Source organism: Lagenorhynchus albirostris, chromosome 13, assembly GCF_949774975.1.
Source record: "Lagenorhynchus albirostris chromosome 13, mLagAlb1.1, whole genome shotgun sequence".
Lineage (NCBI taxonomy): Eukaryota > Metazoa > Chordata > Mammalia > Artiodactyla > Delphinidae > Lagenorhynchus > Lagenorhynchus albirostris.
In genome coordinates, this window is record NC_083107.1 from 60,450,268 (window position 1) to 60,473,120 (window position 22,853).

General features: G+C 39.9%; 1 protein-coding gene across 6 annotated transcripts in view; it reads left to right on the plus strand.

Annotated features, from left to right (window-relative positions):
* Positions 1-22,853, plus strand: part of FEZ2 (fasciculation and elongation protein zeta 2) — a 216,632-nt gene that overhangs the window by 101,237 nt on the left and 92,542 nt on the right. For 4 of the 6 annotated variants that reach the window (XM_060169102.1, XM_060169099.1, XM_060169101.1 and 1 more), the window contains exon 1: positions 15,272-15,456. The exons of 1 other annotated variant lie outside the window; for it this stretch is intronic. The gene's annotated coding sequence lies outside the window, so the exon portion shown is untranslated. Of the gene's footprint in view, positions 1-15,271; positions 15,457-22,853 lie in introns of those variants that run through there. One more of the 6 variants, XM_060169114.1, reaches the window with a different exon arrangement.

A 22,853-nucleotide genomic window follows, 5' to 3' on the forward strand; every position in this document is an offset into this window, starting at 1 on the left:
AAAGAAGACTAAGGAGATACAACAATTGATGCAACATGTGATTTTAGATTTGCTCTTAGATCAGATATGTTAATGGGAAAATTGGTGAAATTTAAATGAAGTCTAAATATTAGATAATGATGTTGTATCAATGCTAATTTTCTGATTTTGATGATTGTATTGTAGTTATGTGAAATGTAAGTATTTGGGGAAGCTGGCTGAAGAGTACTGTCATCCTTCTGTATCCATGGGGGATTGATTCTAGGAATCCCTGCAGATGCCCAAATCTGTGAATGCCCAAGTCCCTTATATACAATGGTGTAGTATTTGCATATAACCTGTGCACATCCTCTGTATACTAAAGCATCTCTAGATTACTTTTAATACCTAATATGTAAGTACTTGCTGGTGCTCAGCAATTTCAAGTTTTGCTTTTTGGAACTTTCTGCAATTTTTTCCCCAAATATTTTCCATCTGCAGTTGGTTGAATCTGCGGATGCGGAACCCGTGGATAGAGAAGACTGACTGTATGCATAATTCATTGTACTATTTTTAAAACATTTTTGTAAATCTGAAATTATTTCATTTTAAAAAATAAATCTTTAAAAAGGAAAAAAGATGACATAACAAATGGAAAATTCATACCCAGAATATCTTTCATGCTTTGAAAGAGGTAACAAGTTTTTGTAGAAATAACATCAGATTTGTATCAGGAAACCTTATTCATGTCTTTTGGCTCTTTAGCCTCAAACTAGGCACTTGAACATTCAGATTCTTTATTTGTAAAATGAGGAATATAATTTCCCTGACCATTTTGAGTATCAAATGAGGTAAAGTTGATTAAAAAAGAAAAAACCCTGTAATCGGAAAATTGCTATACAAATTGTTATTATTAATGATAATTATCATATGGCTTGTTCTGGTTAAGATCAGAGGATTCAGGAATCAGATCCTTTTCTTAATATTTATAACTGCTGTGGAGAAGTACAGAATAGAGCTTTAGAGCTTTAGAGCTTTCCTATGGCATCCTACTGTGCTGGCTCCTAAATCCATATGAATGGAAGCAAATGGAAGCTAGGCCTTGATGGGGAGCAAGGCAAGGTGATGCACCTGGGGATAAACCAGATTCCTGCCACGTGCATAAAAGAAGGGCTCAGAGTGCCATTTAAGAGATACAAACAAAGGGCCTGAGTCCCTTATGGAAGGGACACCAAGAATGCCTGCACAAACCCTGGTCACACAGACCAACATGCTTGTCATAATGTTTGGGTCTTAATGTAGAAAAAGATGGCAGATTACCATTTGGAAATGTGTGTTAGGTGACTCTCATCTGGATGGACAAATAATTAGCAAGGTTTATGCTGCATCCCTGAGCTGGAGGTTAGCCAGCCAAGAGCCTGGCCCTCACGGGGTGGGCTTGCAGTTGGGGCCTTTCCAGAACTCTGATCCTGGAGGTCCCCTTGGTTCAGCACCACCCAGAGTCCTCTGGGGGTATTCACTAAGGTACTGTGTTATGCCCCAAAGCCCCAGTTGTTACTGGCCCAGTGGCCAAGGGAAAAGCATCTGAAATCCTGATAGGTAGGGACAGGAGTCCTGCTATGTGCTATTTGAATAGCTTTGTCTTTCTATGCCTCTGGTCTCAGGAAACATTGATAAGAATGGTGACTACAATATTAATACAGCAGACTCTTGAACAACACAGGTGTGAATTGCGTGAGTCCACTTATATGCGGATTTTTTTCAATAAATATATAGAAAAACTTCTTGGGGATTTGTGGCAATTTGAAAAAACTTGCAGACAAACCTTATAGCCTAGAAATATCGAAAAACTAAGAAAAAGGTATGTCATGAATGCATAAAATATATGTAGATATAACATACAAAATATGTGTTAATCGACTGTTTTATGTTTTCACAAGGCTTCTGGTGAGCAAAAGACTATTAGCAGTTAAGAGTTTTTTGAAGTCAAAAGTTATTTGCAGATTTTTTTTTTTTTTTTTTTTTTTTTTTTGCGGTACGCAGGCCTCTCACTGTTGTGGCCTCTCCCATTGCGGAGCACAGGCTCCGGACGTGCAGGCTCAGCGGCCATGGCTCACGGACCCAGCCGCTCCGCGGCATGTGGGATCTTCCCAGACCGGGGCACGAACCCATGTCCCCTGCATTTGCAGACGTACTCTCAACCACTGCGCCACCAGGGAAGCCCATTTGCAGATTTTTGACTACAGGGGTGGGAGGGTAGTCATTGTCCCTAACCCATCCCCCTTCCCCACGTTGCTCAAATGTCAATGGTAATATTTATTGAGCATTTACTCTATACCAGGCACAGTTCTAAGCATTTTGCATATATGAATTCGTTTAATCTTCAAGCAACCCCAATGAGTAGCAATCATTTTAGAAATGAGAAAACAAGACAGAGAGTGACATGCCTAGGGCCACATAGCTAGGGAAACAGAGTTTAAACACAAACAGCCTCTCTTCTGACCGTGCTGTCTCCACCCCAGGTTGCTGTGAGGATCAAAACAGAAAAAATACGTGAAAGAGATTGTATAAAATCATAAAGCAGGATTTACAGAAGTGAGGCCTGTTTATTGCTTGGAAGGTAATAATAAAGAACATAATCTGCAACACCTACCATGGCAGCATTTGCTCATAATTCCACATTTAAAATTCGAATAAAGGATAAAAATGAGTTTTGAAAATCTCTTTATTTTTTTAAATCATAAGCTAGTTGAGAAGGGATGTCCTGCTAACTGAGAAAAATGGGACAAGGTATGGTTTGGCTGAGCTTGTTTTTCCAATTTTCTGAATGCAAAATTTAATGCAGACCAGAGCAGTTTTTCAGCAAATGGAGGTTTTCTGTGGTCCGATTTGTCTAGTTACGTTTCCTTCCACTCTGCTTTTATTGTGAAGAAGCTTAATTTAATTTGCAAGTAAGAAGAGTGTTTTGCTTTTGCATGTTTTGTGATGTATTAAAGTATAACAAGATTAATTAGCATGAAAGATTGATTACAAAGCACTTGAACTAAATGAGCGCTAATTATGATGAAAGCTGAACATAATCACTTCACTAGCAGAACAGGGAAAATGAAAACGGCATGTTCCCAATCCTGCGACAGGTGAGCAAAGGCAGGTAGCCTAGGTTTCAGGACAGTGCCGAAGCCGGTGGTCGGTGTCCAGCTAGTGGGCTGAGTCACAGGGCAATGGCGGTCTTACAGATTCCAGAATAGGTGCACTTGACCACCAGATTCCCTGATTAAACAAAATCATGTTTGGAAATGCTCCCAAGTGTTTTGAAACACTGAGTTAGTGACATGACTGGGCTCAGCAGGTGTTAGGCTGTTTATTTACCTCTTTGCACTCTGGTAGCTTCTTCTCACTCTCCTTTGAAAGCACCTCTTCTGTCCCTCAAACACAACATTACTTAGTGGTCTAGCCCTGGCCTCTTTTCACACCACGTGCCCTCCATAGACACTAATACAAAGTATGTGCTGATAATTTCAAATCTTTCCGCCTGGACTCTTCTAAGTTCCCCTGGCCATTATTCGTTACCATCTTGACATTTCATAGGCATTACAAACCAAAATGTCCACAAAGGAGCTTGTCATCCTCTGAATTCCCTGTCCTGATTTGTGGTGGCCCTATCCACCCAGCTCAGCCAGTAAGAATCAGAGAATTGTCACTACTCTCATTCCCACTTCATTGTTTTTCTACAAAAGATATTTTTATTGAGATGTCATTCATATATCATAAAACTCACCCTTTTAAAGTGTATGATTTAGTGGCTTTTAGTATAGTCACAGAGTTGTGCATCTATGACCACAATCAATTCTAGAACATTTTCATCACCCCACAAAGAGTACCCTTTAACCATTCTCCCAGTCCCTCCTCCTCTTGGCCTTTGGCAACCATGAAGCTACTTTATATCTCTATAGTTTTGCCAATTCTGGATACTTCTTATGAATGGAATTATACAATATGTGGCCTTTTGTGATTGGCTCCTGTCACTTAGCATAGTGTTTTGAGGTTCATCCCTGTTGTAGCATGTACAGTACTTTAGTTCTTTTCAGTGGTTAAATAATATTACATCGTGCTCATCCTTTCTTGAATGGACAGTTGTATAAATTCCTAACTTGTTCCTGTGCTTCCAGTCTTATCCCCTCCAGTCCATTCTCTGTGCTGTTTCCAGAGGAATATGTAAGCACAAATCTGATTATGTCCTGCTTAACGTCTTTTGGTGGCTCCCTGCTCCTTGCAGGAGGAGGTCTAAACTCCCGAGCATGGTGTACCAGTTCTAGGGTGCTTCCACTGACTACCCAGCTTCTTTCCCAGCCCTCTCCTTCTGTACCGTGGGCACAGCCAGAGGAGACCACCTACTCTGTTTGTTCTGTGTGGAGTGACCCCTTCCTGTCTTTGCAGGTACAGCTTCTCTGCCAGGAATGTCCTTCCTTGTACACTCTGCCAAGCACACGCCTGCTCATCCTTCTCTATTTATATGTCATCTCCTCCTTGAGTTTCCATAGGACCTTGAAGGCAACTCTGTTAGGGTATGTATCACTTGCTATAATTATTTGTGAATATCTGTGAACTTAAATCCAGGAGCTAAGTTTTGCTTCCCACTCTATCCTCAGGGCCTGATACAGAGCCTGGAAGACAGGCAGAAATTGATGAATGTTTGTTAAATAAATAAATGCTTGGAGATAGAAAGAAGCATAATATTTTAAATATTCCTATTAGTAGCTTATAAACTCATAAACAATGTGGATATTTTTGTCTGAGCACATGGGTAATAACAGCGTTACTAAATATCAGACTGTTCTAGGAAAAAAAGAAGCAAAGATGCTATTAAAAAGAATAGAAATCTTATTTCCTGAGAATAGCTTAATTTATTTATCAAAAATTCACTAGGCAGTTGCTGACCACTCTGTTTCATTCTGACCCCAGTAGCTCAAGGATCTCAGTAGATAGCTGGTTTGTAGAAAGAATCTGCTTTTGAATTTCATTGTGCAAAGTGCCTTTCACCTGTACGCAATGAATTTTGTTTGTGAAATTCTTGTAGTAACTGAAGTCATGATCAATACGTGGAGGTATCAGAGGGCTCTCTTGCCACACACTAAATCCAAGAAGCCAGATAGAATTCCTTCTTTTTAGGAAGTGCGTGGTTGGCTCTCACTGAATTGATCAGCAGTCTATATGTTGTTCTGATTATTGCAGTTTATCCCATGGTTTGTGTTTGATCGTTCTGAGGATTTTAAAAAGATTTCAGTTTTGAGGAGTTCTTGCTCTCTTTAATTCATAGCAACAGTATGAGAATGTCCTTTTGCAGTTCTCAATCGGAGATGGAATTGTAAAAGTTAATTGACTTGGCAGACAGGTTCACAAGGTATGTAATGTTCAAAGGCAGATCATAGCCTTTATGTGCTGCAGCACATAAGAGATCTAAGTGAAGCCGTGTTCTCAAACGTCAAAGGTTAGTGAAAGTCAAGATGGCTAAGCTACCCAAACATTTTTTTCTCTTTCCCTCTCTGCCTTTCTCTTTCTCTTGTTGGAATATTACTTGAATTAGCTAGTTGGACTCGTTAGAATTCAAATTCTGATTAGTAAAGCACTACAGATATCTGTCAACCTCGCTCCCCAGGGCAATCCAGGGTGGATCTGTGGAAGCTGAACGCTCATAAGCAGAAAGAAGAATAATGAATTTCTATTAAGAACTTTGTTTCCAGTGTCCTGGCCAAGGGCAAGGCTTCATATACATTATCAAGATCCTTATTGCCTGACAAGGTACCATTAGGCCATCTCAGAATCCTAGACCTCTGGTACCTGAGAAATAGCAGTCACACTCAAAAACGTGGCCTTGCGCACACGCTATGCCAAACAGAGTTTTCAAGGAAAGTTTGTGTGATGCACAGAACCTGGATGTTCATATATGAAAATATATTTGATTGAATCCTTTTCTTCTCTGAACTCCTAATGCATTGACTGGTTTTATTACCCCAGTAATATTAAGTCATACATTGCCCTTTCTGTTCTCTAGTTGTTTCCTGTGTTAACCATTTCTTTCCAACTGGATTTTAAGAATACTGAAAACAGGGTCTGGACATTTAGACTTTTCTAGCAAAATCAGTCAGTGCTGGGCAAGACTTTGATACTTGTTTTGGACTAGCATTCCTACTGCTTACAATGATAAACTCTCAAAAATTACTCTGTCCCAGTCAAAATCCCAGCAAATTATTTTGTAGATATTAACAAACTGATACTAAAGTTTATCTGGGGAGGCAAAAGATCCAGAATAGCCCACACAGTATGGAAGGAGAAGAACAAAGTCAGAGGACCGACACTACCTGACTTCAAGATTATTAAGCTACAGTAATCAAGGCAGTGTGGTACCTATTACTATATTTAAAAAGGATAACCAACAAGGACCTACTGTATAGCACAAGGAACTCTGCTCAGTGTTAAGTGGCAGCCTGGATGGGAGGGGAGTCTGGGGGAGAATGGATACGTGTATATGTATGGCTGAGTCACTTTGCTGTGCGCCTGAAACTACCACAACATTGTTAATTGGCTATACTCCAATATAAAATAAAAAGTTAAAAAAAAAAGACAGTGTGGTATTGGCAAAATAATAGACAAATATATCAATGGAATAGAATAGAGAAACCATAATCAGACCCACATAAAGACAGTCAACTGATATTTGACAAAGGAGCAAAGGAAATACAGTGGAGAAAAATGGGCTTTTCAACAAATGGTGCTGGAAAAATTGGACATCCACCTGCAAAAAAAAATGAATCTAGACAGACTTTACAACCTTCACAAAAACTAACTTGAAAAGGACCATCACTCTAAATGTAAAATGCAAAACTAATAAACTCCTGGAAGATAACATAGGAGAATTCTAGATGATTTTGGGTATTGCAATGACTTTTAAATTACAACACCAAGGCACAACTCATGAAAAAATAATTGATGCACTGAACTTCATTAAAATTAGAAACTCCTGCTCTCAAAAGACACTGTCAGGAAAATGAGAAGACAAGGTACAGACTGGGAGAAAATATTTGCAGAAGAAATACTTGATAAAGCACCGTTGTGCAAGATATACAAAGAACACTTAAAACTTAGCAATAAGCAAATGAACAACCTAATTAAAAAATGAGCAAAAGACCTGAACAGAAACTTCACCAAGCAAGATATACAGATGTGAAATAAACATATGAAAAGATGTTCCACATCACATGTCATAAGGGAATTGCACAATAAAGCAACAATGAGCTACTTCTACACACCTGTTAGAATGGCTAAAATCCAAAACACTGACAACAAATGCTGGTGACGATGTAGAACAACAGGAACTCTCATACATTGCTGGTGGGAATGAAAAATGGTACAGCCACCTTAGAAGACAGTTTGGCAGCTTTCTTACAAAATTAAACATACTCTTACCATATGATCCAGCAATCACACTCTGGTATTTACCCAAGCTAGTTGGCAGCTTATATCCACACAAAAATATGCACACACATGTTTATAGAAGCTTGATTCATAATTCCAAAACTTGGAAGCAACCAGGATGTCCTACAGTAGGTGAATGGATGAATAAAATGTGGTACATCCAGACAATGGAATGTTACCCAGCACTAAAAATAAGTGAGCTATCAAGCCACGAAAAGACGTGGAGGAAACTTAAATGTGTATTACTAAGTGAAAGAAACTAATCAGCAAAGGCTGCATACTATAGGAGTGCAGCCATATGACATTCAGGAAAAGGCACAACTATGAAGACAGTAAAAAAGATCATTGGTTGCTAGGAGTTAGAGGGGAAGAGGAATGAATAGGCAGAGCACAGAAGAATTCTAGGGCCGTGAAACTACTCTGTATGATACTATGGTGGTGGATACATGTCACTGTACCTTTGTTAAAACCCATAGACTATTCAACACCAAGAGTGAACTGCTAATGTAAACTATGGTGATGACAATGTGTCAACATAGAGTCATCAGTTGTAGTAATTGTACCACTCTGGTGCAGGATGTTGATAGTGAGAGAGGCTGTGTGAGTGGAGAGGGTAGGAAGTATATGGGAACATTCTGTACCTTCTGCTCCATTTTGTTGTTAACCTAAAACTGATCTAAATTTTAAAGTCTGGGTTTTTTGTTGTTGTTGTTTTTTAAATTTACTCTTTGGAGGCACTGGCGAATGACCCAGAGATGGGAGACAGTGGAGAGATATGTCCTTTGAAAGAAAACGGCACTGCAATGAGAGCCACATTTATCTGGCTTTTGTCCTGAGAGTATTCCCCAGTCTGTGCAGCCCCTGGGGGACAGAACTCAGGCTGGAGGTGGCTGTCTTATAGAGCTGAGAAGTCAAAGGTGGAGTCTGGGAATGCTGGAGCAGCTGGATATTGAAAAGAGAAGTAGTATAAAAGAGCGTCATGGGGTGGGGAGCCCGAAATCTATTGTACATGAAAACTCCCCTCAAATTACTGGCAGGTATGGAACTGTGCATGCATGATGAGACTGGTAAGACACCCCAAAGAAAAACATCATCTGAAAGGCTGAAAAAGTTGACCAGAGACTTCTGCAGATGCCCACTGCCAGGGGAACAGGAATTTGGAGTTCATGTCCTGCTAAGTTAGATGGGCTTGGTAAATACCTCAGGCTGTCCATTGAATTCATGGAAGGGCTAAGCCTTAGGAGTTAAGGCCACATCCGAGGATTAAGAAACCCACCCTAAGATTAATGGCAAAACCTGTATAGTTAGGCTTCCCTGGTGGCTCAGTGGTTGGGAATCCGCCTGCCAATGCAGGGGGCATGGGTTCGAGCCCCGGTCCGGGAAGATCCAACATGCCGCGGAGCAACTAAGCCCGTGCACCACAACTACTGAGCCTGCGCTCTAGAGCCCGCATGCCACAATTACTGAAGCCCGCGCACCTAGGGCCTGTACTTCGCAACAAGAGAAGCCACCGCAATGAGAAGCCCACGAACCACAACGAGAAGCCTGTGTACCACAACGAAGAGTAGCCCCCGCTCACTGCAAGTAGAGAAAGCCCGCTCACAGCAAGGAAGACCCAATGCAGCCAAATATAACTAAATAAAATAAATAAATTTATTCTTTAAAAAAAAAACCCAAACCCCAAAAACCTGTATAGATGACCTACACAAAGCCTAAACCAGGCCTTCAACAGATAGGTGATCCATTCATAATTTAACTGCTAGAAAAAAAGTAATGCTTTTATTTTTGTTTGTTTTGAATTTTATTTAATTTATTTTTTTATACAGCAGTTTCTTATTAGTCATTCATTTTACACACATCAGTGTATACACGTCAATCCCAATCTCCCAATTCATCCCACCCCCACCCCCACCCCCCACTGCTTTCCCCCCTTGGTGTCCATATGTTTGTTCTCGACATCTGTGTCTCAGTTTCTGCCCTGCAAACCAGTTCATCTGTACCATTTTTCTAGGTTTCACATGTATGTGTTAATATATGATATTTGTTTCTCTCTTTCTGACTTACTTCACTCTGTATGACAGTCTCTAGGTCCATCCACGTTTCTACAAATGACCCAATTTCATTCCTCTTCATGGCTGAGTAATATTCCTTTGTATATATGTACCACTTCTTCTTTATCCATTCATCTGTTGATGGGCATTTAGGTTGCTTCCATGACTTGGCTATTGTAAATAGTACTGCAGTGAACACTGGGGTGCATGTGTCTTTTTGAATTATGGTTTTCTCTGGGTATATGCCCAGTAGTGGGATTGCTGGGTCATATGGTAATTCTATTTTTAGTCTTTTAAGGAACCTACATACTGTTCTCCATAGTGGCTGCATCAATTTACATTTCCACCAACACTGCCAGAGGGTTCCCTTTTCTCCACACCCTCTCCAGCATTTGTTGTTTGTAGATTTTCTTTCTTTCTTTCTTTTTTTTTTTTTTTGCGGCATGTGGACCTCTCACTGTTGTGGCCTCTCCCATTGCGGAGCACAGGCTCTGGACGCGCAGGCTCAGCGGCCATGGCTCACGGGCCCAGCCTCTCTGTGCCATGTGGGATCCTCCCGGACCGGGGCATGAACCCATGTCCCCTGCATCGGCAGGCGGACTCTCAACCACTGTGCCACCAGGGAAGCCCCTGTAGATTTTCTGATGATGCCGATTCTAACTGGTATGACGTGATACCTCATTGTAGTTTTGATTTGCATTTCTCTAATAATTAGTGATGTTGAGCAGCTTTTCATGTGCTTCTTGGCCATCTGTATGTCCTCTTTGGAGAAATGTCTATTTAGGTCTTCTGTCCATTTTTGGATTGGGTTGTTTGTTTTTTTACTATTGAGCTGCATGAGCTGTTTATATATTTTGGAGATTAATCCTTTGTCTGTTGATTCATTTGCAAATATTTTTTCCCATTCTGAGGGTTGTCTTTTTGTCTTGCTTGTAGTTTCCTTTGCTTTGAAAAAGCTTTTAAGTTTCATTAGGTCCCATTTGTTTATTTTTGTTCTTATTTCCATTACTCTAGGAGGTGGATCAAAAAAGATCTTGCTGTGATTTATGTCAAAGAGTGTTCTTCCTATGTTTTCCTCTAAGAGTTTTATAGTGTCTGGTCTTACATTTAGGTCTCTAATAATCCATTTTGAGTTTATCTTTGTGTATGGTGTTAGGGAGTATTCTAATTTCATTCTATTAAATGTAGCTGTCCAGTTTAACCAGCACCACTTATTGAAGAGACTGTCTTTTCTCCATTGTATATCCCTGCCTCCTTTGTCATAGATTAGTTGACCATAGGTGTGTGGGTTTATCTCTGGGCTTTGTATCCTGTTCCATTGATCTACATTTCTATTTTTGTGCCAGTACCATATTGTCTTGATTACTGTAGCTTTGTAGTATAGTCTGAAGTCAGGGAGTCTGATTCCTCCAGCTCAGTTTTTTTCCCTCAAGACTGCTTTGGCTATTTGGGGTCTTTTGTGTCTCCATACAAATTTTAAGACTTTTTGTTCTAGTTCTGTAAAAAATGCCATTGGTAATGTGATAGGGATTGCATTGAATCTGTAGATTGCTTTGGGTAATAGAGTCATTTTCACAGTATTGATTCTTCCAATCCAAGAACATGGTATATATCTCCATCTGTTGGTATCTTCTTTAATTTCTTTCAACAGTGTCTTATCGTTTTCTGCATACAGGTCTTTTGTCTCCCTAGGTAGGTTTATTCCTAGGTATTTTATTCTTTTTGTTGCAGTGGTAAATGGGAGTGCTTCCTTAATTTCTTTTCAAATTTTTCATCATTAGTGTATAAGAATGCAAGAGATTTCTGTGCATTAATTTTGTATCCTGCAACTTTACCAAATTCATTGATTAGCTCTAGTAGTTTTCTGGTGTCATCTTTAGGATTCTCTATGTATAGTATCATGTCATCTGCAAACAGTGACGGATTTACTTCTTCTTTTCCAATTTGTATTCCTTTTATTTCTTTTTCTTCTCTGATTGCCGTGGCTAGGACTTCCAAAACTATGTTGAATAATAGTGGTGAGAGTGGACATCCTTGTCTTGTTCCTGATCTTAGAGGAAATGCTTTCAGATTTTCACCATTGAGAATGATGTTTGTTGTGGGTTTGTCGTATATGGCCTTTATTATGTTGAGATAGGTTCCCTCTATGCCCACTTTCTAGAGAGTTTTTATCATAAATGGGTGTTGAATTTTGTCAAAAGCTTTTTCTGCATCTATTGAGATGATCATATGGTTTTTATTCTTCAGTTTGTTAATATGGTTTATCACATTGATTGCTTTGCACATATTGAAGAATCCTTGCATCCCTGGGATAAATCCCACTTGATCATGGTGTATGATCCTTTTAATGTGTTGTTGGATTGTTTGCTAGTATTTTGTTGAGGATTTTTGCATGTATATTTATCAGTGGTATCGGTCTGTAATTTTCTTTTTTTGTAGTATCTTTGTCTGGTTTTGGTATCAGGGTGATGGTGACCTCATAGAATGAGTTTGGGAGTGTTCCTTCCTCTGCAATTTTTTGGAAGAGTTTGAGAAGGACAGGTGTTAGCTCTTCTCTAAATGTTTGATAGAATTCACCTGTGAAGCCGTCTGGACCTGGACTTTTGTTTGTTGGAAGATTTTTTTTTTTTTTTTTTGCGGTATGCGGGCCTCTCACTGTTGTGGCCTTTCCCATTGCGGAGCACAGGCTCCGGACCTGCGGGCTCAGCGGCCATGGCTCACAGGCCCAGCCGCTCCGTGGCATGTGGGATCTTCCCGGACCAGGGCACGAACCCACATCCCCTGCATCGGCAGGCAGACTCTCAACCACTGCGCCACCAGGAAAGCCCCTGTTTGAAGATTTTTAATCACAGTTTCTATTTCATTATTTGTGATTGGTCTGTTCATATTTTCTATTTCTTCCTGGTTCAGTCTTGGAAGTTTATACCTTCCTAAGAATTTGTCCATTTCTTCCAGGTTGTCCATTTTATTGGCATAGAGTTGCTTATAGTAGTCTCTTAGGATGTTTTGTATTTCTGCGGTGTCTGTTGTAACTTCTCCTTTTTCATTTCTATTTTTACTGGTTTGAGTCCTCTCCCTCTTTTTCTTGATAAGTCTGGCTAATGGTTTATCAATTTTGTTTATCTTCTCAAAGAACCAGCTTTTAGTTTTATTGATCTTTGCTATTGTTTTCTTTGTTTCTATTTCATTTATTTTTGCTCTGATCTTTATGATTTCTTTCCTTCTGCTAACTTTGGGTTTTGTTTGTTCTTCTTTCTCTAGTTCCTTTAGGTGTAAGGTTAGATTGTTTACTTGAGATTTTTCTTGTTTCTTGAGGTAGGCTTGTATAGCTATAAACTTCCCTCTTAGAGCTGCTTTTGCTGCATCCCATAGGTTTTGGATCGTCGTGTTTTCATTGTCATTTGTCTCTAGGTATTTTTTGATTTCCTCTTTGATTTCTTCAGTGATCTCTTGGTTACTTAGTAACGTATTGTTTAGCCTCCATGTGTTTGTGTTTTTTACATTTTTTTCCCTGTAATTTATTTCTAATCTCATAGTATTGTGGTCAGAAAAGATGCTTGATATGATTTCGGTTTTCTTAAACTTACCAAGGCTTGATTTGTTACCCAAGATGTGATCTATCCTGGAGAATGTTCCATGTGCACTTGAGAAGAAAGTGTAATCTGCTGCTTTGGGATGGAATGTCCTATAAATATCAATTAAATCTCTCTGGTCTATTGTGTCATTTAAAGCTTGTGTTTCCTTGTTACTTTTCTGTTTGAATGATCTGTCCTTTGGTGTAAGTGAGGTGTTAAGGTCCCCCACTATTACTGTGTTACTGTTGATTTCCTCTTTAATAGCTGTTAGCAGTTGCCTTATGTATTGAGGTGCTCCTATGTTGGGTGCATATATATTTATAATTATTATATCTTCTTGGATTAATCCCTTGATCATTATGTAGTGTCCTTCCTTGTCTCTTGTAACTTTCTTTATTTTAAAGTCTATTTTGTCTGATATGAGTATTGCTACTCCAGCTTTCTTTTGATTTCCATTTGTTTTGTTTTTTTTTTTACATCTTTATTGGAGTATAATTGCTTTACAATGGTGTGTTGGTTTCTGCTTTATAACAAAGTGTATCAGTTATACATATACATATGTCCCATATCTCTTCCCTCTTGCATCTCCCTCCCTCCCACTCTCCCTATCCCACCCCTCCAGGTGGTCACAAAGCACAGAGCTGATCTCCCTGTGCTATGCGGCTGCTTCCCACTAGCTATCTACCTTACGTTTGGTAGTGTATATATGTCTATGCCTCTCTCTCACTTTGTCGCAGCATGGAATATCTTTCTCCATCCCCTCACTTTCAGTCTGAATGTGTCCCTAGGTCTGAAGTGGGTCTCTTGTAGACAGCATATAGTTGGGTCTTGTTTTTGTATCCATTCAGCAAGCCTGTGTCTTTTGGTTGGAGCATTTAACGTTTAATTTAATTAAATGTTTAATTAACGTTTAACGTTTAATTTAATTTAATTACCTTAAACATTAATTTAATTTAATATAATTTAATTACCTTAAACATTCATGTTTAAGGTAATTATCAATATGTATGTTCCTATTACCATTTTCTTAATTGTTTTGGGTTTGTTTAGGTAGGTCCTTTTCTTCTCTTGTGTTTCCCATTTAGAGAAGTTCCTTTAGCATTTGTTGTAGAGCTGGTTTGGTGGTGCTGAATTCTCTTAGCTTTTGCTTGTCTGTAAAGCTTTTGATTTCTCCATCGAATCTGAATGAGATCCTTGCCAGGTAGAGTAATCTTGGTTGTAGGTTCTTCCTTTTCATCACTTTAAGTATATCATGCCACTCCCTTCTGGCTTGTAGAATTTCTGCTGAGAAATCAGCTGTTAACCTTATGGGAGTTCCCTTGTATGTTATTTGTCATTTTTCCCTTGCTTCTTTCAATAATTTTTCTTTGTCTTTAATTTTTGCCAATTTGATTACCATGTATCTCGGCATGTTTCTCCTTGGGTTTATCCTGTATGGGACTCTCTGCACTTCCTGGACGTGGGTGCCTATTTCCTTTCCCATGTTAGGGAAGTTTTTGACTATAATCTCTTCAAATATTTTTTTGGGTCCTTTCTGTCTCTCTTCTCCTTCTGGGACCCTATAATGTGAATGTTGTTGCATTTAGTGTTGTTCCAGAGGTCTTGTAGGCTGTCTTCATTTCTTTTCATTCTTTTTTCTTCATTCTGTCCCACAGCAGTGAATTCCACCATCCTGTCTTTCAGGTCACTTATCCATTCTTCTGCCTCAGTTATTCTGCTATTGGTTCCTTCTAGTATAGTTTTCATTTCAGTTATTGTGTTGTTCATCTGTTTGTTTGTTCTTTAATTCTTCTAGATCTTAGTTAAACATTTCTTGCATCTTCTCGATCTGTGCCTCTATTCTTTTTCCGAGGTCCTGGATCATCTTCACTATCATTATTCTGAATTCTTTTCTGGAAGGTTGCCTATGTCCACTTCATTTAGTTGTTCTTCTGGGGTTTTATGTTGTTCCTTCATCTGGTACATAGCCCTCTGTCTTTTCATCTTGTCTATCTTTGTGTGAATGTGTTTTTTGTTCCACAGGCTGCAGGACTGTAGTTCTTCTTGCTTCTGCTGTCTGCCCTCTGGTGGATGAGGCTATCTAAGAAGCTTGTGTACGTTTCCTGATGGGAGGGACTGCTGGTGGGTAGAGCTGGCTGTTGCTTTGGTGGGCAGAGCTCAGTAAAACTTTAATGCACTTGTCTGCTGATGGGTGGGGCTGAGTTTCCTCCCTGTTAATTGTTTGGCCTCAGGCAACCCAACACTGGAGCCTACCGGGGCTCTTTGGTGGGGCTAATGGCGGACTCTGGGAGAGCTCACACCAAGGAGTACTTCCCAGAACTTCTACTGCCAGTGTACTTGTCCTCACGGTGACACACAGCCACCCTCCGCCTCTGAAGGAGACCCTCCAACACTAGCAGGTAGGTCTGGTTCAGTCTCCAATGGGGTCATTGCTCCTTCCCCTGGGTCCCGATGAGCACACTACTTTGTGTGTGCCCTCCAAGAATGGAGTCTCTGTTTCCCCCAGTCCTGTCAAAGTCCTGCAATTAAATCCCGCTAGCCTTCAAAGTCTGATTCTCTAGGAATTCCTCCTCCCATTGTCGGACCCCCAGATTGGGAAGCCTGACCTGAGGCTCAGAACCTTCAGTCCAGTGGGTGGACTTCTGTGGTATAAATGTTCTCCAGTTTGTGAGTCACCCACCCAGCAGTTACAGGATTTGATTTTATTGTGATTGTGCCCCTCCTACTGTCTCACTGCAGCTTCTCCTTTGTCTTTGGATGTGGGGTATCTTTTTTGGTGAGTTCCAGTGTCTTCCGGTCGATGATTGTTCAGCAGTTAATTGATTCTGGTGTTCTTGCAAGAGGGAGTGAGAGCACATCCTTCTACTCTGCCATCTTGAACCAATCTCAATGCTTTTATTTTATTTTTTAAAACCTTTTATTTTATATTGGAGTATAGTTGATTAACAATGTTGTGTTCGTTTCAGGTATAGGGCAAAGTGAGTCAGTTTGTATCTATTCTTTTAGAGGAAGATAACAGAATCCAGAGTTTCTAAAATGTATCATCTACAGTGTTTGGACTACAATAAAAAGCAGAAAACAAACAAACAGAAAAAAACCTTTCCACAAAGTAAACTCCAGACACAGATGTTTTCACTGGTGAATTCTGTAAAACCGTTAAGAACGAAATAATACCAGTATTACACAATCTCTTACAAATAGAGAAAGAAGGATCACTCCCCAGTGTTTTGGAGATTCATCTATGGTGTGATGTATATTTATACTTCAATCTTTATCATTCTGTTATATGAATATACAAGGATTTAAAGCTGCTATGAACACTGTTAAACAAGTGTTTTGTGGACATAGATTTTTAATTTGTGCTAGTAAATATACAGGAGTGGAATTGCTAGGTTGTAGGGTAGGTGTATGTCTAATGTTATAAACTTAAATTGATCTCAACTCTATTTCTGTTCCTGCTAAAAACGCATGACACCCTTCTGGCCTTGTTCTTATCTGTAGAAGGGAAGATTCAGATTATTTGATCTCCAAAGACCCTTCTGTTTTCAAATACTATAATTATGCTATTAAGCCATTCCCAGATGTTCTATTTTTTTTAGTTAATTTATTTATTTACTTTTGGCAGCGTTGGGTCTTTGTTGCTGCATGTGGGCTCTCTCCAGTTGCGGCAAGCAGGGGCTACTATTCGTTGAAGTATGTGGGCTTCTCATTGCGGTGGCTTCTCTTGCTGTGGAGCATGGGCTTTAGGTGTGCGGGCTTCAATAGTTGTGGCACACGGGCTCAGTAGTTGTGGCTCGCGGGCTCTAGAGTGCAGGCTCAGTAGTTGTGGTGCATGGGCTTAGTTGCTCTGCGGCATGTGGTATCTTCCCAGACCAGGGCTAGAACCTGTGTCGCCGGCATTGGCAGGTGGATTCTTAACCACTGTGCCACCAGGGAAGTCCAATGTTCTAATTTTTAATTAACTTTTTTATTTGAAATAATATCAAACTTACAAAAAGTTGCAGAAATAAATGTACAAACATCAATATACCTCCTTTTATCTAAATTTACCTATTGTTAACATTTATCCCATTTGCTTTGTCATTTGTGCCATCTGTATGTATATAGCTATAGCCATATCTGTGTACATGGAATTTTTTCTGTACTATTGGAGGGTAAGTTATATACACATCATGGTCCTTTATCCCTAAGTAGTTTAGTGTGTATTTCCTAGGAGTAGGGATATTTTCTTCCACAGCCACATTACAGTTATCAACTTGATAAGTTTACATTGACAAAATATTTTAATCGAATTTACTCTCCATATATAATGTTCTTTAAAGCATTTTACTCCCCTTCAATGCAGGTTTCAGTCTAGGGTCAGGTACTGCATTTAATCATCATGTCTCTTTAGCCTTCTTTAATTCGGAACGTTTTCACAGTCTTTCTTTGTCTTTTATGACATTAACATTTTTGAAGAATACAGTCCCTCTACACTTTTATTTGATTTGACTTGATATATTTATTTTTTAAAATATTTTTTAATTAATTAATTTATTTATTTTGGCTGCTCTGGATCTCAGTTGTGGTATGCAGGATCCCCAATGTGGCATGTGGGCTCTTAGTTGCAGCATGCAGGCTCTTAGTTGCGGCATGCGAACCTCCCAGCTGCGGCATGCATGTGGGATCCAGCTCCCCAACCAGGGATCAAACCCGGCCCCCCCGCCTTGGTAGCATGGAGTCCCACCCACTGGACCACCAGGGAACTCCCCCATCTTCATTTTTATTTTAATAGAAAATTCCTCATTTTATGTCTGCCTGATTTTTCCTCTGCCTGATTAGATTCAGGTTATTCATTCTCAGCTGAAGTACTGCATGAGTAGATGATGTTGGGTCACTTTTGAGGTATCACGTGGCAGTTGCATTTTAACAGAGACAGAAGCTCTCATCTGAAGGGATAACGTTTTAAGCATGATTTTCAGGATTTGGTGTTGGAGATATAGCACATTTTCTGCTGAATTCTCACTTGACCTTTTATTCATTCACACAACAAGTATTTATTGAGTATGTGCTATGTACCAAACACTGTCCTAGATGCTGAGAATACCGTGGCAAACTAAAAAGGCACTGTTTCTTTCCTTGTTGAGTTTATATTTTCATCAGAGGTTTAGACAAGAAACAAATAAACAAATACTGTAATGTGGATCTTGAGAGGAGGAATGAAAATACAAAGATGATGTGGTAGACAGTGGCAGGGGCCATAGGGTTTGCAGGGGCTAATTTAGTCATTTGAACTGAGACCTGAATGACCAGAAGGAACCAGGTACGAAGGCCCTAAGGCAAGACAGGGAAAGGAAAAATTTAGGGTGAAATCACAAAACCCTCAGAAATCCATTTCCAAGGTCATTCTTGAACTTAATCTCACCATTCTCTGTGCAATTTCCAAAACATCAACTTCAATTTCATTCTATTTCATTACTTTTCCTATCCTTCCATCTTACCTGCTTTAGTACTTCTGCTCCAACAATTTTTAAAGAATCACTGAGATTTTCAATCTCAATGACCCTACGTTTTTTTCATTTCTTACCACCCTCATGTCTGCATTTCTGTCCTTAGGGTTCTATGGTCATGCATCCTAAACTCCTTGACTCCTCCTCCATCATAATCATCTGGTTGAATTCCAGCCATGGCTAACCTCAACCACCGACCTCATCCTCACCTGCTCCTGAGCTGCTCAAGACTGCCTGGGAAGAACACATAATATTCTGACTTGTGTCCTATTAAATTCATGGCCATAATCTCACAGGCAGTCAACACCACCTACTGCTTCATTCTGCCCTCTTGTGTTTGCTCTCTCACTCTTCAAAAGACTGCTCACATTTGCCCCTCTGTCTTCTCCCCGTCCATGTCAATCCCTCCCCCACAGCCTCCACTATCCCCTGTTGATTTTGCCTCACATTTTCTATAGAAGATAAGAACCAATTCAACAGGAATACTCTCATCCTTACACAACCAAGTCTACAAAATAATCTGCATGTATAGCCTCACCTTTCCTTTCTGTTTCAGAAATTCTCTGTGCTCCTGTACCATCCCTTCTTTGCCTTGCAAATAGCAATTTCTCTTCTCTTCTGGAACATTCATATCAGAATTCTAACATGCTCTAAAATCTTTCGTCTTGAAAAACAGACCGAAAAAACTTTCTCCCATGATTCCATATTTCCATCTAGTTACTGCCTCAAATTTTTGCTTCCCTTCACATGCAAACTTCTTGAAAGTTGTTCATATTTGCAGTCCCCACTTATTCTCTCTCTCACCTTTTCTAATGGGATTTGGTCCTCACTACTCCTGAAACTGCTCCTGCCAAGGTCAACTGTTACCTCCACAAAGTCAAGTGCAAGGACTACTTTTCTCTTGACCTCTTACTTGACCTTTCAGTGCATTTGACACGTTCTCTTTCTTGAAACCTTCTCTTCTTGTGGCTACCCAGACAGCATAACGGCACCCTCTCTGGTTTTCTCCCATCTCACTGACTACTCCTTCTCCATTTCCTTTGCTTGCATCTCCTCCTTTGCTTCACCTCTATTTGTTGGTGTCCCCAGGGCTCAGTCCCGGTCCCTTTTCTCTATTTTACTCTCTTCCTAGGTGATCCATTGATTCCCATGCTTCTCCCTTCACCCATATTCCAATAACCTTTCTTCTGCACATGAGGGTCTCTAACCCCAAGCACTAGATTTCTGAGGCCACTGTCAAAGAGGGTGGTAGATTTGCAGTGTGGTCTCTTCCCCTTGACCGCAACAGTGACTATCCTGACTGGTTAGCAAATTAAGATCTGATTTGAGACAAAAAATATATAAAATTTTATGATTTGAAAAGACTAGCACACATCATTAAAAAACATTTCTTATGGTAAATTATTTTATGATTTCAGCATGGAAAGCTCATTTCCTACCACACATAGCCAAATGCACTGCAGTTTGTTTTAGTTTCAAGCTTCCTGGCTCTAAATTTAAAAGTGAGCTCAAGTCAACCAGAGTGCAGATTCTCTGTGTGTGGCCTGCCCGCCCTCCTTCCTTCCCTAATTTTGTAGTTGGAAACACCTTAAAAGGAAAAATAACTCCCCTTTGGGCAAAATGAAGCAAAAATGTAAACCGCTTCTTATGCTATCTTGAATGAATGTATGTTTCCCATCATTACATTTTGTGGTTCAGTGTAGGCTGTTGAGAGAAAATGGAGAAAAGAAGTAGAAAAATATCAAAACACATGCATAAAATCATAAAAATAGAAGAGAGGGCTATGTGAGAGCTTACTGAGAAAAAAATTAAACTGGTCTATTTAGTTCTCATGCCAGATGAATTTTTAGCATCTCTAAGAATAGGTTGGTAAGAATTAAAAAAATGAGCTTTCTGCATCAAGCTTCCCAGTCTCTGCAGAATTCAGGTTGCTATTTACTCTTTGTGTCTTTGCACAATTGGCCTAACCGCTAATTCAGTCCTCTTGTCTAGAGGACTTATTTCTTTAGTGAAGTCTCCCTTCATTCACCGCGTACAAGTGCCATTCTACCCTCCAGAGCAAAGGAGAGATTCTCCTTACCCCCCACCACATCTGCTCAGATGTCTAGATAATACTCTGGAAATTCCCGCAGAAGTGCCCATACATAGAAACTACAAAGTTTGGAAGAACTCTAATTATGAATCACTGTGAGGTTGCTAGAAGGTTCTGGAAGGAGAAGCAGGGAAGGATAGCATTGTGGAAGTTAATCTTGGGGAAAAGGGGCTGATGTACCTTTTTTTAAAACTCTGGGTTTTATGCCATATTCTGGAAAATGTCTTCATTATGCCTGTTTCCCAGTTGCAGAGGTGGGTTTGGGGGTGAAGAAAGGAAGGAGAGGGTGTTTCTGAAGATCGTGCAATACGTGTTTTGTTGTCTCCAAAGCAACTGGTCACTTCAGTTTATCATTCAGGTTTTGTATTTTACAGCCACGATCTGTGAGGTTATAACCTTTGAGCTCTGTGCAAAGGCACATTAATACATTATATAAATTAACAACCTCCCTCTCCTTGCTCTCAAAGACTTTTGCAAAGAGGCAGGTGGCATAAAGAAAGAGGTTGTTAAACAATGAAAGTCTAAGGGGCACATGTAATAAATTCCTCCTCAGAGCAAATAGTGCACAACCAGAAAATAGGGTAATGAGTAAGATGGAGAATGGGTAAATCAATGAAGTCAACAGCAGTGAAGAAAAGGGAAGAAGAAGAAAGAGGTGAGGAGAAAAGTTAGGGTGCACTGAACGCTTTATAAGCTCTGGTCATCTGGTAGAAGGTGTCAAACCATCATGGAGCCCATGAGAGAAATGGCTATGCCTAAGAATGGTAATCACTGGAACGTGGGAGCCTTACAAGAAGGGTGAGGCAAGTAAGTGGGAGTTTAGATCTCTTTTCCTTTCGCTCCTTTTTTTTTAAACACAGCTTTATTGAGATATAATTTACATACCATAAAACCTGTTCATTTAAAGTGTACAATTCAATGGTTTTTACAGAGTTGTGCAAACGTCACCATAATCTAAGTTTACAACATTTTTATCATCCCCCAAAGAAACCCCAGTACCAGTTAGTAGCCACTCCCATTCTGTCCTCCCCCCAGTCCCTGGTAACCATTTGTCTCCTTTTGGTCTCTATGGATTTGCCTCTTCTGGGCATTTCATACAAATGGAATCATATAACATATGGTCTTTTGCATATAACATATGGCTGACTTCTTTCACTAGGCCTAACATGTACAAGGTTCATTCATGTTGTGGCATGTATCAGTGCTTTATTCCTTTTATGGTTAAATAATATTCCTTTATGGAATATTATTTGGGCTGTTTTCACTTTTTGGCTATTATGCATTTGAATAATGCTGCTATGAACATTCATGTACAAGTTTTCGTGTGGACAGCTGTTTTCATTTCTTTGGGATAGATACCCAGGAATGAAATTGCTAGGTCATGTGGTAACTCTGTTTAACATTTTGAGGAACTGCCAAACTACAGAGTGATTCCACTATTTTACATTTCCACCAGTGAGGCATGAGAGTTCCAATTTCTCCACATCCTTACCACTTGTTACTGTCTGTCTTTTTTTTTTTTTTTTTTTTTTTTTGTGGTACACGGGCCTCTCACTGTTGTGGCCTCTCCCGTTGCAGAGCGCAGGCTCAGCGGCCATGGCTCACGGGCCCAGCTGCTCTGCGGCATGTAGGATCTTCCCAGACCGGGGCACGAACCCGTGTCCCCTGCATTGGCAGGCAGACTCTCAACCACTGCACCACCAGGGAAGCCCCTGTCTGTCTTTTGATTGTAGCCATCCTAGTGGGTATGAAGGGATGCCACATTGTCATTTTGATTGGCATTTCTATAATGACTAATGAAGCTGAGCATCTTTTCATGTACTTTTTAGCCATTTTTCCTGTCTGTCTTGCCACCACACATTCATTCATTATCCCCCAATCTTCCATCCTCTCCTCTCTCTGAAGATGTAGCACAAAACCTGGGTAGGCAGGACCTGTATTGAGAGGCTGTTTTGTATGCTGAAACTGTCTCTCAAGGAAACCCAAGGACAAGTTCGTTACTATTGATTCTGAAGCATTAAAATTACGAATTTTCATTTAATTCAAGCTAACAGACTTTTAGTAAGTACTTTCAAGGTACTTAGGTTCAAACTAGTGGAATATTATGGACTTACTGACCATCAGGCTTGACATCTGATGGAGAAGACAAATTATGTCCATCAATAAGTGTAAAATAGGAAGAATTAAGTAAACATCATAAGTTAAGTACTAAAGT